Source organism: Phaenicophaeus curvirostris, chromosome 9 (assembly GCF_032191515.1).
Source record: "Phaenicophaeus curvirostris isolate KB17595 chromosome 9, BPBGC_Pcur_1.0, whole genome shotgun sequence".
Lineage (NCBI taxonomy): Eukaryota > Metazoa > Chordata > Aves > Cuculiformes > Cuculidae > Phaenicophaeus > Phaenicophaeus curvirostris.
The window spans coordinates 29,895,085-29,907,541 of NC_091400.1; positions in this window are offsets into that span (position 1 = coordinate 29,895,085).

Here is a 12,457-nt window from a genome sequence, read left to right on the forward strand (position 1 = left end):
GGTTGGAAAGGATTCAAGGTAAACCACAAGGCAACATAGCCCTGATGCAGGACATGTAAACATGCAAAGATCATGCTGGACCCCACAAATGCATTGAGACAGCTGCAGTTTTGGAGACAACAAACTCAATGACAGAAATCTAAGCAAGATCTCAATTTTATGGGGAAGAGCCAGGCTGTGCGAACAGTCATTTCCTTAAACATTTATTAACCCCCCTCCCTGCAGATGTAACATTTCCCATGTTTTCCTCTGCACTTGACAACACATCTCAGTGCTCACGGTGTGAACTTTACCAGGACTGATTTTTAGTGGATGACTGGAGGTGAGCCAGAAGGCAATGACTTCCAGGCATCTCCCCCGACATCTCCCCAGCCTGCCCCACTGCTGGCGAGCACCCACGCCAGGGACGTGCTGGCAGAGCTCGCTCCGAGCACTTTTGTCACCAGGGTCTTGCAAATTCATATAATCTTTGGACTTTTTGAGTTGACAAAGACAGAGATGGGAGGGAGGTAAAGACATTTTAATTCTGTCACCGGAGGAGTCAGCCCAGCTATACTCACTGCTGCCTACTGCTGAAATTGCCTGAAGAATTAATTTACATGATGTTTCTGCCTATTGATTACTTCAGATTGGCTGTGTTTCTCTATTTCAACTCAGTAGTTGTCTGGGCTGTGACTTTGCTTACTTAGATGCACAGCCACTTCTTGGCCCTAGGTTGGATAATTTAATCCACATAATTTGTGCCAGGTAATGTTGAGGTGTGGTCCCTCCAGCTGGGACTTGGAAAGTTAGCAATTAGAAATGTGGTTTCAGCTTCTCATTGATGCTGTTGTTGCAGTCAGAGGGGAGAAGAAGAGAGGCAGCTTTAGGTGGAGGTTTCTCTTTCAGATGGTGTCATGAATCTCCCTCTGGAGAAAGCCTTCTCCCTTCCTCTCTCCCCACTGACAATGAAAACCCCAAGAGAAGCAGTAGAGTACAAGCCTTGTATATGGAAGAAGAAATTAGGGGATGTAAATCCCTTGTTTCTGGTTCTTGAGGTCAAGTTTCTTCACTGAGCACCTGCTATCTTTGAGTTGATTTTATTTTTCTTTTAATATATATACTTGAAGACTGCAAACAAACCAAAAATATTTACAAAAATTAATGCGGGGGAAAACACCAACAACAATTTACTGAAAAAATAATTCAGGTTTATAATAAAAAATATTAGGGTTTATTTTTGAGGTTTTCATTTTGTTTCTTAGTCCTTAAGTTGTTCTTGGAACATGTTTTTATGAATTTTTGCAGTTATGTAGACTAGTGATTTTCTTGCTTATCTGAAGGAAGGCTCTGATTCTCATTTAGTCATTAGTTTCTTCTAGTTGCTTCTTGTGAAAATGGAGGCTTTAAGAAAATTTCCAGCCTGACACAGACGTGCTATAGCATTATGAAAATTGGCAACTACTAAAATGTTTGCAAATATTTTTCTTGCCAGTTTTTTTTCTTAGTTCTGCTTGCAGCCATCAGCAGGGGACCTTTTGAGATAGAGCTACTCTCTATGTAAAAATCTTCCTGAGCCTAGATCAGAGCTGGTGTACGCAAATCCAACTTTATTGACTTCAGCAATAAAGAAAAAAAACCAAACCCCACAAAACCCAAATGTTATAAACCCTTTCATATATATGGGTTTTTGTTTTGTGTTACTTACGCTTTTTATTTAACTATTTTCCTTCCTTTTTAGGCATTTTTAAGCAAGGGAGAAAATCTCATTTTAAAACTGAAAGTTAGGAGACTGCATTAAGTGAAATAGAATCAAATGTTTTAAAAATTCTTGTGTGGGACACTGAAATTTGGGCACTTTATAGTGAAATATGTTTATAGTGGAAAAACTTTGCCTCATATTTTTGAAAACATCTCCCAACTTCAGCTCTTCCTCACCTCCTCTTCCTCCAGTTGGTGCCAATTTGATGCTGGGGCTTCTGTCCCAGCCAAGGGAGCTCTGGGAACAGGCAGGGTGGGAAGGAGACCAGTGATATAAATTGCTCCTTGTTCCTTGCTGTGCAGGTGGCCTTGGTGGAAGGGGACAAATTGCCATGGAGTGGCACTGGGGCAGTGCAGACTAAATGTTTTCTCCATCACGGATAAAGGAAAACAAACACTATCCTGGTGTATAGTCAACAATTTTGTACCAGCTGAAGCACTGATTTGATTACTGTTAACTTGATGTCATTTGTCAGGGAATGGTGAAACAGTGACTGTTCCTATGCACAGGGACTTTATCTAGCACTCGGAAAATACTTATTATCAAATTGCTTAAAAATCAAAGCTTTTTTCTGCATCACAATGTGTTTTTCTGTTGAATGAATGGCTGTGTATGGATGAGATGGAGTTGCAAGTGGGATATTGGCAGGAATGAGACAGATACAACAAAGCAAGGGGTGAACTGGGTGCTTATTAAACACAGGCAGTCTTTTGGGGCAGTGCTTCCAGACATGTGCTTAAATAAAGGGAAAGATAATAGCTAATGCTGTATTGTAGCCCTTGTTTGTAAATGGCTTTTCTGTGTGTTTGTCTCCTCGTGCTAACCCTTCACATTCATTACATAGATGTGTGGTTTCTAGGATAAAGGATGCCTCAGAATTAGTGGGTAATTACTGATTTCCAGGGGACACCTTTCCCTCCACTTGCATTGCCTTTTGTTTGGGGAAAACACCTGTTTTTTCCACTGAAATCTGGGCTGGGATGTAGGTGAGGATGGGGACAAGGTCCTCCAAGTGTCCCTGTATGACAAGGATTCAATCTATGGGTGAAAAAGGTAAAGTCTGGGAAGGATGGGGTTTAAAAACATCTTTTAAGGCTTAATTGAAGAAGTGTTGGTGTAAAAATGAAGGGAGGGGGAGGATTTCACTGTGGAGTGTGGGTGGTGGGCTGCAGTGAAGGTATTTGTGTTTGTAAACTAATAAATTTTAAAAAGTAAAACACAGTTTGGGTCAGATGAGTGATGCTGTAAAAATGAGGCATTTTGACACCTTGTTTATTTCTCTCTTTGAAGAGAAACTTATAACAAGTCAGTAGATTACTCTCCAGAGGAGTCAATACCACCACAAGGATGCTGAAAACATGTGAAGAATTGAAGTGCACCTTTTCTTTCTGACTTTTTCAAGAACCACAGAGATCTTATATTAGAACAAAAAACGTAGCAGAATCAAACCAACTAGAAAATGCAAATTGGTGGCCCAAAAACCAGAGTGTAAATAAGAAAAACATCCTGATTGCATGTAAGGGGAGGCTTTACTTTTTAAAAGTAGAAATACTACTGCATTTTATTTCCAGTTTTGTGACAAGAGCATCAGATTGCAGGTTTTCCCATGTCCAAGGCAATGTGAGAGTGTGATTAGTCCACCCTGTATGATTGTCCTGCTCAAGTCTCCTTCATGCCCAGGTGGGTAAGTCTTGGTGGCAATGGGATGGACATAGGCCTGTAAATGCGACCTGGAAACACCTTTTTCTTCTGTTGATTTTGTGCCATTCCACCTCCTATTTCTCCCTGGAGATTTACTGTATTAAATTTTCTGTTTTGTCTAAAAGTTCTGAACAAAGGGAGATTTGTAGAAGATTTGTATGAGGCAAGGGCTCATATTTGGTCTATATTTCAGAGAGGTAAAATAAAATGTGGAACCTAGTACAGTTAAACCGCTGTGGGAGTTTTCCTGAGTACTGGTGGCATATTTCTTTTGTGATCTTTGAGGAAGTTAAGGATGAAGCTGGAGCTATATGAAGAACAATTTGCTTGCTCTTAAAAGAGGCAAAGACAGATGAAGCCAGAAAGCACAGTGCCTAGTCGTCTAATCATTTGTTTTTAAACCTCATCCTGTGCTGTCCTGATGCAGGTCTTACTCAAGTCCCCTTCACTGCTTGCATGATGCTCTCATGCTTCCCATACTTGCCTCCATGTGTAGATCAGTAACGCTTCCTAAAAATAGTAATTGCATTGGTGTCGTGTGATGATGTTCATATTCTGAACTCAAACCTTTCATGGTTACACACTCTTTACTTGCAGATACATAAAAAGTGTGTGATAAATTAATTCATCTAGACAAACTTGTCTTTAAAAAGGTTTTTTATTGAAAACACTTAATTTTTGTTGTCATTCTGCCTTATAAGTATTTTTTTAGCCATGCATCCCATGTAAGGTTGAACAGCCTTATTTTCTATGGGTTATCTTTTTTTCCAAATGTGCAACAAAATGAAGAAATTAATCCATAGAGATAGATGCTCTCTTCCCAGCTTCACATTGTAGATCATACAGGAAGGCTTTCTTGGTTGAAAAAAGGCCATGTGCTTTTTAGTTACTGTTCTGAAGTGTCTTTGCTACCATAAAAGGCATCTTGCCACTTTGTTCAGAGGTCAGTGTGGGCTGTTCACCTCTTCATTAGATGCAAAGGACCGTGCTCAGTGGAAGGTGATGGGAAAAAGAGCCACTTTGTTCAGCTGGGGCTTTCCTGCTGCTGGGGAGATTATGAAGTTTCTCACTGCTTGTTCTGTTTTCCAAGCAGCAATTGCATCACACACTCATAACCCTCTTCCTCCCCACCTCTCCTTCATGGTTTTGGAGGAAAAAAATAATGTGAATTTTTCATGGCTTGAATATAGTCAGTAAGAGTCATGTTACCAATCAGTATGTGTCATCATCTCTCTGCAAATGCATGTCACCATGCATCTTCCCTCTGTAGGCAACTGGATCACAATTAGCCGCCTGAGACAACATCAGTTCATGAGATGGAGTTAGCAAAACTATCAAAACCATCTCCTTTCTTGACCCATCTGAAAATGGGATAGCTGGACTGGTTGCACTGTCAGGGCATGGGTTCTCTCTGCAGAGGGGTTTTCACACATGGGGCATGACCAGCTTCTTCCTAAAACTCAGGGAAAAAATCTTAAAATTCTGAGGAAGAAGGAAAAAAACCCCATAAAATTAATTAGCATTCTCTAATTAACTGTAATAATATCATTTAGATTCACTGCCTGGAAACCTAGTAGCTTCGGCCCTGTGCCATGATATAATATGTATGGCTGCTGTCGTTCATGTGGTCACACATCCATTTTGAAACCTGACAGCAACGATCAGTTTTTAAACACTTAATTACTGCCATTGTTTTACTGAAGGAATTTTATGGCCTTACTCAGCCAGCTAATATCTCACAGCAGCTGCTATTGATCATGATGATTTAGGTATTTAGAAATAAGAGAAAAAAATAAACTCTGTAACCTTAAGTTTTTTAATTTATTCTATGTAAATCCTTGTTATTGGAAGAGCTTAGAAGAGGTTGAACCGTCAACACCACAGAAGCATCCATACCAGTAATCAAATATACTCCGTATTTTGCCAAGTATCCTGGGCTGTCACATCTGCCATCACCACCTGTGATAATCTTCCTCCTTTTTTTATGCACTAAATAATCAATTACAGGATTCTGGGGTTTTTTTTCCCTTTACACACACTCAATTATTGCAACTGGCTCTAGGCAGTAATTTTGAAAATGCTGCTGTGGAGGTGTGGGTAACCTTGCACCATGCAGGCTTTTTGAACACGGCAATGGTCAGTGTGCAGCCCCGTGTACCCAACTGCACAGAGCTGCTCTCCATCAGGTGTGTCAATAACATGGATGACCCTCCCTATTTAGATGAAAATTTACTGAATAAGCAGATGTGTAAGGCTGCAATCTTCCGTTGCAATCAGAATTGTCTCTCTTGGAGGTTTGGGTGGTGTTAACATGGGTAAGCGTGTCTGCAGGATTCTCATTTGCAGTGATGATGGATGAGCCAGACAAGGACTCATCCTGTGGAAGCCGAGAAAATTTGGTCAAGAACTGCTGCAAGACAGTGCACAAGGTGCTGAGGGGCATTGATTAGTGTTTGATAGTAATGGTTGGACTCGATGACCTGGTGGGTCTTTTCCAACCTGGTAATTCTATGATTCTAAGGTACTGAACAGAGATGACTATGATGCTACATTTCTTAGGTTCATTTTAGAAGACAACTGCACTTTAAAAAACAAGGAATGCAAGAAGTGAATTTATTACTTTTTTAAAGAAAATTCTGAGTATATCACATCTACATAATGTGCCAATGCTGCCTGAATGATTTGGGCTGGTAGTTATCATTACACATTGAGTACCTCTTCCATGTGTCCAAACTGGTGATTTTAAAGACCTGAATCAGGGAGGCATCAGCAGGGCTTTAGCCTAAACCCCTGTGGTACCCCTTCATGTCCTGGTTTGCGTCATGTGTTTGTGCCAACATCAATGCTGTTAAACCAACCTTGTTTCCAAAGAGAAAAGTGAAAATGTCAGCACTGGTGGCTTTTAAAGGCAGGAACAGACCAGAAAGGTCAGGGACAGGAGTGAGGCAGGCGTTTAGACTCAAGAGGTTTAGTACGGCCTGATCATGGACCTCTCTTATGTGAATATTTTAAAAATAGTGTCTCTTATATGCCATTACTTTAAAGGTACTGCTGGAGGTGTGCTTTGAGATTAAAGGATAGCCCTAGTTCAGCCTGTTTATGAGAGAAGGCAAAGCTGAGTTGGCGTTCTTCCGCACCCACCAAAATAGAAATGTAATATTACATTAAACAGGTTGCCCAGGGAAGCTGTGGCTGCCCCATCCCTGGAGGTATCCAAGGCCAGGTTGGATGGGACCATGGGCAGCCTGATCCAGTGGGAGACGACCCTGCCCATGGCAGGGGGGTTTGAACTGGATGGGCTTTAATATCCCTTCCAACCCAAAATTTTCTATGATTCTAATATTTGTTGTGAACTTAAAGAGCTGCTGTATCCTAGCAGAGCAGAAACTGTGCCTTTGACCTGGATGAAATACCTTTTTTTAATAAAAAATATGAACTATTTGCAGCTAAGTTGGACTTATGTGTCTGCTTAAGATGGGAACAGTGCATGGGCACCTGCTGAAAAACTTGCACTTGCTCAGCTCCTTGACTTGGTCTAAGTTTCAGTGATGCTACATGACTCTTTGCTATAAAAGGGAAATTTAGTGTTGTTCTTGGTTCCAGTAAGATTTATAAAGACATCAATGTGTTTTATTTTGAAGATGATAACTGAAATAGTATAAAAACTGAGCATTGTTATAGATCTTTCTACACAGAAAAATATTCAGGAAATTATGTTTTTTAAAAGGGCAAACCTCAAAAAATAAAAAGTCAAAAATGTGCCTTGGTTGAGCTTTTTAAAATATGACACATCCCCTAAATATGCCACATTTACTTTTATGATACTATAAATAAAAAGTTGAGTGAAAAAATAATCTCTTTGCTATACTTGGGAGCACAGCCTCTGCCAGCAAAGGTCTCGGTAAATAGCAGAGGTCAAAACTGTTTGGGATCCCTCCACCACCCGCTTGAAATGAAGAAATACATTTTTATGTGTACATTACATAAAACATATATAGATATTCCTCCATGTATCGTAAATCCTATCGACTATGATATGCCAAGCAGATGCCAAAAAATTCAGGGAAAAAGAAACCCTGTTAAACCCCTTGGCTATTGTTTCTTGACGCTGACATATAGCTATATGTGCTTTAAGGTTAAGTATTTTGGCCTGGGAATTTTCTGACGAATGCTTTCGGACCAAAACCCTGCAGTTTATTAAAGTGGTTTTTTTTTTCATGAGAAGAGGCCAGTTTTGATAAATCTTTTCACTCAAGGGAAGAGTTTAAGTTGTCCAAAAGTCCTTTCTTTTTGGTTTCAGTAGAATTTTGAATGCAAAACAACTTTCTCTCTTTCTGTCTAATACTGTTGATTTGTAGAAAAATGAAAAGAAATAGTTCTGGACAAAAAGATATTTTTTTTCCCCCTAGTAGGCTCTTCCTCAGTTATTTTCTTCATTTCACAGTAGCACAACAAGCAGTGCTACAGGAGTAGGAAGGAATTGGTCTATGGTTCTCAAGCCTTTATTCTTATTTGAAAGAGTTAGGAAGTTTTTGAGTTTATTTGCTTTTTAATCTGAAAAAAATATCCAAAAATATTCATAAATATGAGTTTCCATTTGTTGAAAGTTCCACACAGTTTTGGTTTGAAATCATATGTTATTTTGTATTTCTCTGTTATTTATATTTGATTACGTATCCCACAAATTACCTGGCACATCGCTCAGTTTTCCTGTTTAAGTTTAATTCAGGCAAACTTTCTGAGGTCCCCCAAGAGACATGACATCATGATAAATTGTGGGCCAGTGAGGAGTCACTCCTCGCTGTGCCTAAAGCCCTCTCACTCCAATGATTTCAGGAGGCAAGAGGGAACAGTGTGTGGTCACAGCTCAGGTGAATACATTTGAATTGGGATAAAGGCTTGTGGAAAAAATATAGTGATAACTTCCTACCTCCAGTGCCCTCATGTATCTCTACTTTTTCTTTTGGATGCTCAGAGATTCACAGTCATCTCACGGGAAAGAGGAGCTGCTCCTCTGTGTTTTTGCTTTAAATTTTTGGTACTAATTGTATTATTGAATACTGTATGTCCAAGCTATCTTTGATACCAGCCTGTGAATACTCACATAAGAGATGGATGGAGTCATAGTGCATCCCATCAAAATGCAGGTAGAGAAAGATTTCCCGGGGCACCTCTGAACCCTGCAGAGAAGCAGCTTCTGGACACTCGTCCACACTATTCTCACTCACTTAACTTCTCGCAAATTGCAGTTGGTATAATCAAGTTAACTTAAACTGTGTTTAAACTGCTAATGCACTGGGTCATTGATTTTAACAATGTTCTCGCTACTACATTTAATTATTGTACAAGCTGTTATTTAAGAGCACAGTTCGAATGGCAGGATGTAATAATGCCTTCTTAGAGTGCAATAATACTCTGTGTGAGACCTCAGCAAAAAGATTTCTATGGCAGGGAGAGAGGCCAGCTGTGTACGTGCATGGAATGTGCACCACGAAACTGGTGGTGAGGTGTGATGTCAAGTGACAAGTACATGACACCATGGTCTCCTGGACACCACAGGAAACCACAACCAAGTGAAATGAAGTTATGCTGAAAAACAGTCCCAAACCAGTGCTACCAAAATATTATCAAGACCTTTATAGGTGCTTCAGCATTGTTTCAGTATGCAGCAGGATGATACTGGCCCTGGAGGTGTCAGGAGGAGAAGGATGCTGCATCTGGGGGAGAAAGATGCATGGAGTTAACTGGAGGAGGACTAGCAGAAGCTGTGTCTGCCTTCCCATTCTCATGCTTGGTGTCATTAGAAACATTCCTTTTTTTCTCTGCTGCTTCACATAATCTTGATTTTTGAGAAAACCCTGCTCATCTGCGTTGTTTTTCAGACACCTCAGAAGGGAAAGTGATTTCACATGATGACACTGCTGGAAGAGACTGAATAGGTGCAAAGTGGAAAGAATCAGATTTGAATTCTTTTGAAAATTAAGGTATTTCAGGTAACCAAGGAGTTGGTGTTTGAGTACGAGGGAGCTTGAAGGACTCTGTTGTTGTTGTATTTTGTTTTCTCTGTGTTGACTGTGTTGATTTTTTTTTCCATGGAGGTTTTACATCCAATAAGCTTGGTGGTAGTTGCTGCTGTAGAGTTTGTTTTGAAATTTGTTTTACTTTGTGTAAAGGGATTTGTAAGGGATTTTTATATTCTTACACGACAATGATTTAGTTGAGGTCTGGTTTGGATGCTGATGCTGCAGAAAAGAAATGCCTTGGGAAGGTGGGGGGTTGAAAGTACATCCTTTCTGGCTTCTTCTTTGTACTCCTACGTGTTGTCCTATCTTGAGAAAGCTTAATTATAATTTATGCATTTTCAGGGTCAGCTGATGATTGGCTCGGCTTTGCTCTGGGACTGTAGGTAAGCAGGGGTTTATCCTAGTCCTGGTACAAGTGGAGCGCCCCAAACCACTCAGGGTGCTGGGTGGTGCCCTGGGTGCTTGCCAAGCAGCTGAGCCCTGTGTTAATCAGTCACTCTGACTGTGGAAAGCAAGATGCTGTTTATCCCACAGAATTCTCGTGGTTTTGTTTTAATTTTCCTATTCCGTTGGGAAACGCGGTGCAATATATGTATGACATGAGCTTCTTTGTGTTTCTAGATTAGAGCAATATCATAGGAACAAGAGAGGATCGATGCTTTCATGAACAGGCTCCGTATCTTACAGAGGTACAAAGGTGAGGCCAAACAGTTTTAGTATAAACAGCTCTATGCTCTCCTGAGATACCAGGCATGCCTGAAAAGTAAGATATTTCTTACACATCATGTGAAGACAGCTATTTTATAAAATCACTCCACTCATCGCTTAGAAAATGCTTGGTGAGAGTGCCAAGGTGGGGGCAAGAGTGCATCATGAATGTGGGTCTGCAAGCCCACTCCTGAATCATACATTCCCCCTGTCATTGTTCTTCCTACCTGTAATTTTCCTCCTCAAGAGATTCCTTTTTGACTATTTCATCTTCAGTGTAGCCACACCAAAACTAGACTTGATCTAATGTGTTTAAGTTTTCTTTAGAATAAATCCTTTCCTCTTCAGTGACTTTTACCCAGTCTAAACTTTCGATTTCCTAAAAGTCACCTCCTTCATCTTATTTGGAAATTTATTATCAATACCAGATTGGTTATATGCAATCAATCCCTGGCTACGTTTGTATGTTTGCTGGGAGATGTGAGACCCTGTGTGCTAACTTGGGTACTTATTCATAAATAAACGGAGGGGAGCAAGAGGATCAGTGAGCTTGCGCTATATTTGAATTATGAATAGAGGTAAAGAAGCACAGTGAAATTTTCTCTGAGAGGCATTTTCTGGTCTTCTGTATTTTTAATCTTAAAATAAGTTGTGTTACATCAAGTGACAATCATCTGTCCTGGCTCATGCTTGCAGGGGCTGACAGCTCTAGGAGAACATCCCACACACAGGGAGAGCACCCGAGTGTGCGTGGTCCTCACTGCTAGTTATCTCGAATTACATAAATGATTTTAAAACATACGTCAATAGGCTTTTAAGTAAGCTGATTCTGTTGTGATTAATTAGTCATACATTTTCTCAACTTCAAATGAACTTCTTAATGAAAAGTATTCATTTTTTTTAGCTGTTTATTTTTATACATCTGCATACTGCTTAGTTTGAACTTATTAATTATAATAAATAAAAAATAAGGAAAGCAGCAGGTGTTCTCTTATGTATTCTACAAAGAATCTTATTCTTTAAATTTTATCAGATTATTTTATTCCTGCTGTTTCACACTGTGGGTTTCACAACATAAATATTTTCTTTTATTCGTGTGAGACATTTATTTGTTGGCAATTTGAAGGCTGTCATGGTTTCTGGAGAAGAAAACATACTAGTACTGTCTCCTTACTGGTCCATGACTGATTTTACATGAACTCAGGAGTGAGTTTTAAGTAAGTGGATTACCCTGTAATATTCTGGGTAACGTGCAAAAGGAAGCATGTTTTTTCCTCCCAATTTCACTTGCAGGGACTGTGTTTGAGAGTGGCTATTTGTGTTAGGCTGGGTTTTTTTGGAGGCAAATGGGTGAGTTATGAGTTTCTGAGTTTCACAATTTTTGGTTTTGAGTCTGAAGGTCTCACTCTTCTGAGCGCTTGAAAATCTGAGTGCAAAGATGAGAGGTATATATTATTATTATTATTAATTTTTAAGGTAGTTTTCTCATGCTTTCCTTGACTCCAGGAGGTGGGTCATAGGGAGCAGGCATTGTGACTGGGGGGTTCAGTGAGGCTGAAGGTGGGTGGTGCGAGAGAAGTCTCTGTTTCTTGTCCATCACCTCCTGGGGAAGATGAGTTCCTGGGTGGTAACAGAGAGAGGGCAGCAAAAATCCAGCTGAAGACATTAAACAATTTCTTCCTGCTCACAAGTCATTTATTGCACCCCAGAGAAGAGGAGGATCTGCATTTAGGTACTGTGGTGAGGGCTCAACTCTGGGCTGTTGGGCTGCAGGGTTGCCAGAACAAAGTCCCTGTCCCTTCATGTCCCATCCCATCTCCCCCCCCATGTCCCTCCCCCTTCTTTTTTCCATGCTACTTTTGTAAAATTAAATTTAAAATCTGCAAATAAAAAACTCCAGAGTTAAAAAGGAAGAGTAGGTATCAACTTTAACTACATCCTGACTGAAAACTCTCCTTATTTTTATTATTATTCCTATTTTGTTTTATTAAAAGCGAGCTTGGATACAAGTGACAGGCATGGAAAGCTAAAAAGCAACTTGAAAGTTTTGCAGAATTATTTTTGTATGTTTCAAACGCAAAGCGAGGATTATAAACAGTTTAAAAGCTTTACCATTTCAACGTTATCCATAAGAGGCCCCTCTGAATGCCCAGATGAATACGGGAGTGGACAAGGTTCTGGTTCCTTTCAGAGAGCTGCCTTGACCTTCTGGGTTTTTCCTCAGGCATTGATGTTTGGTGCATATGAAAGGGTTTCTCCAGGGGTTTTTCCAAGGGTTTTGTGG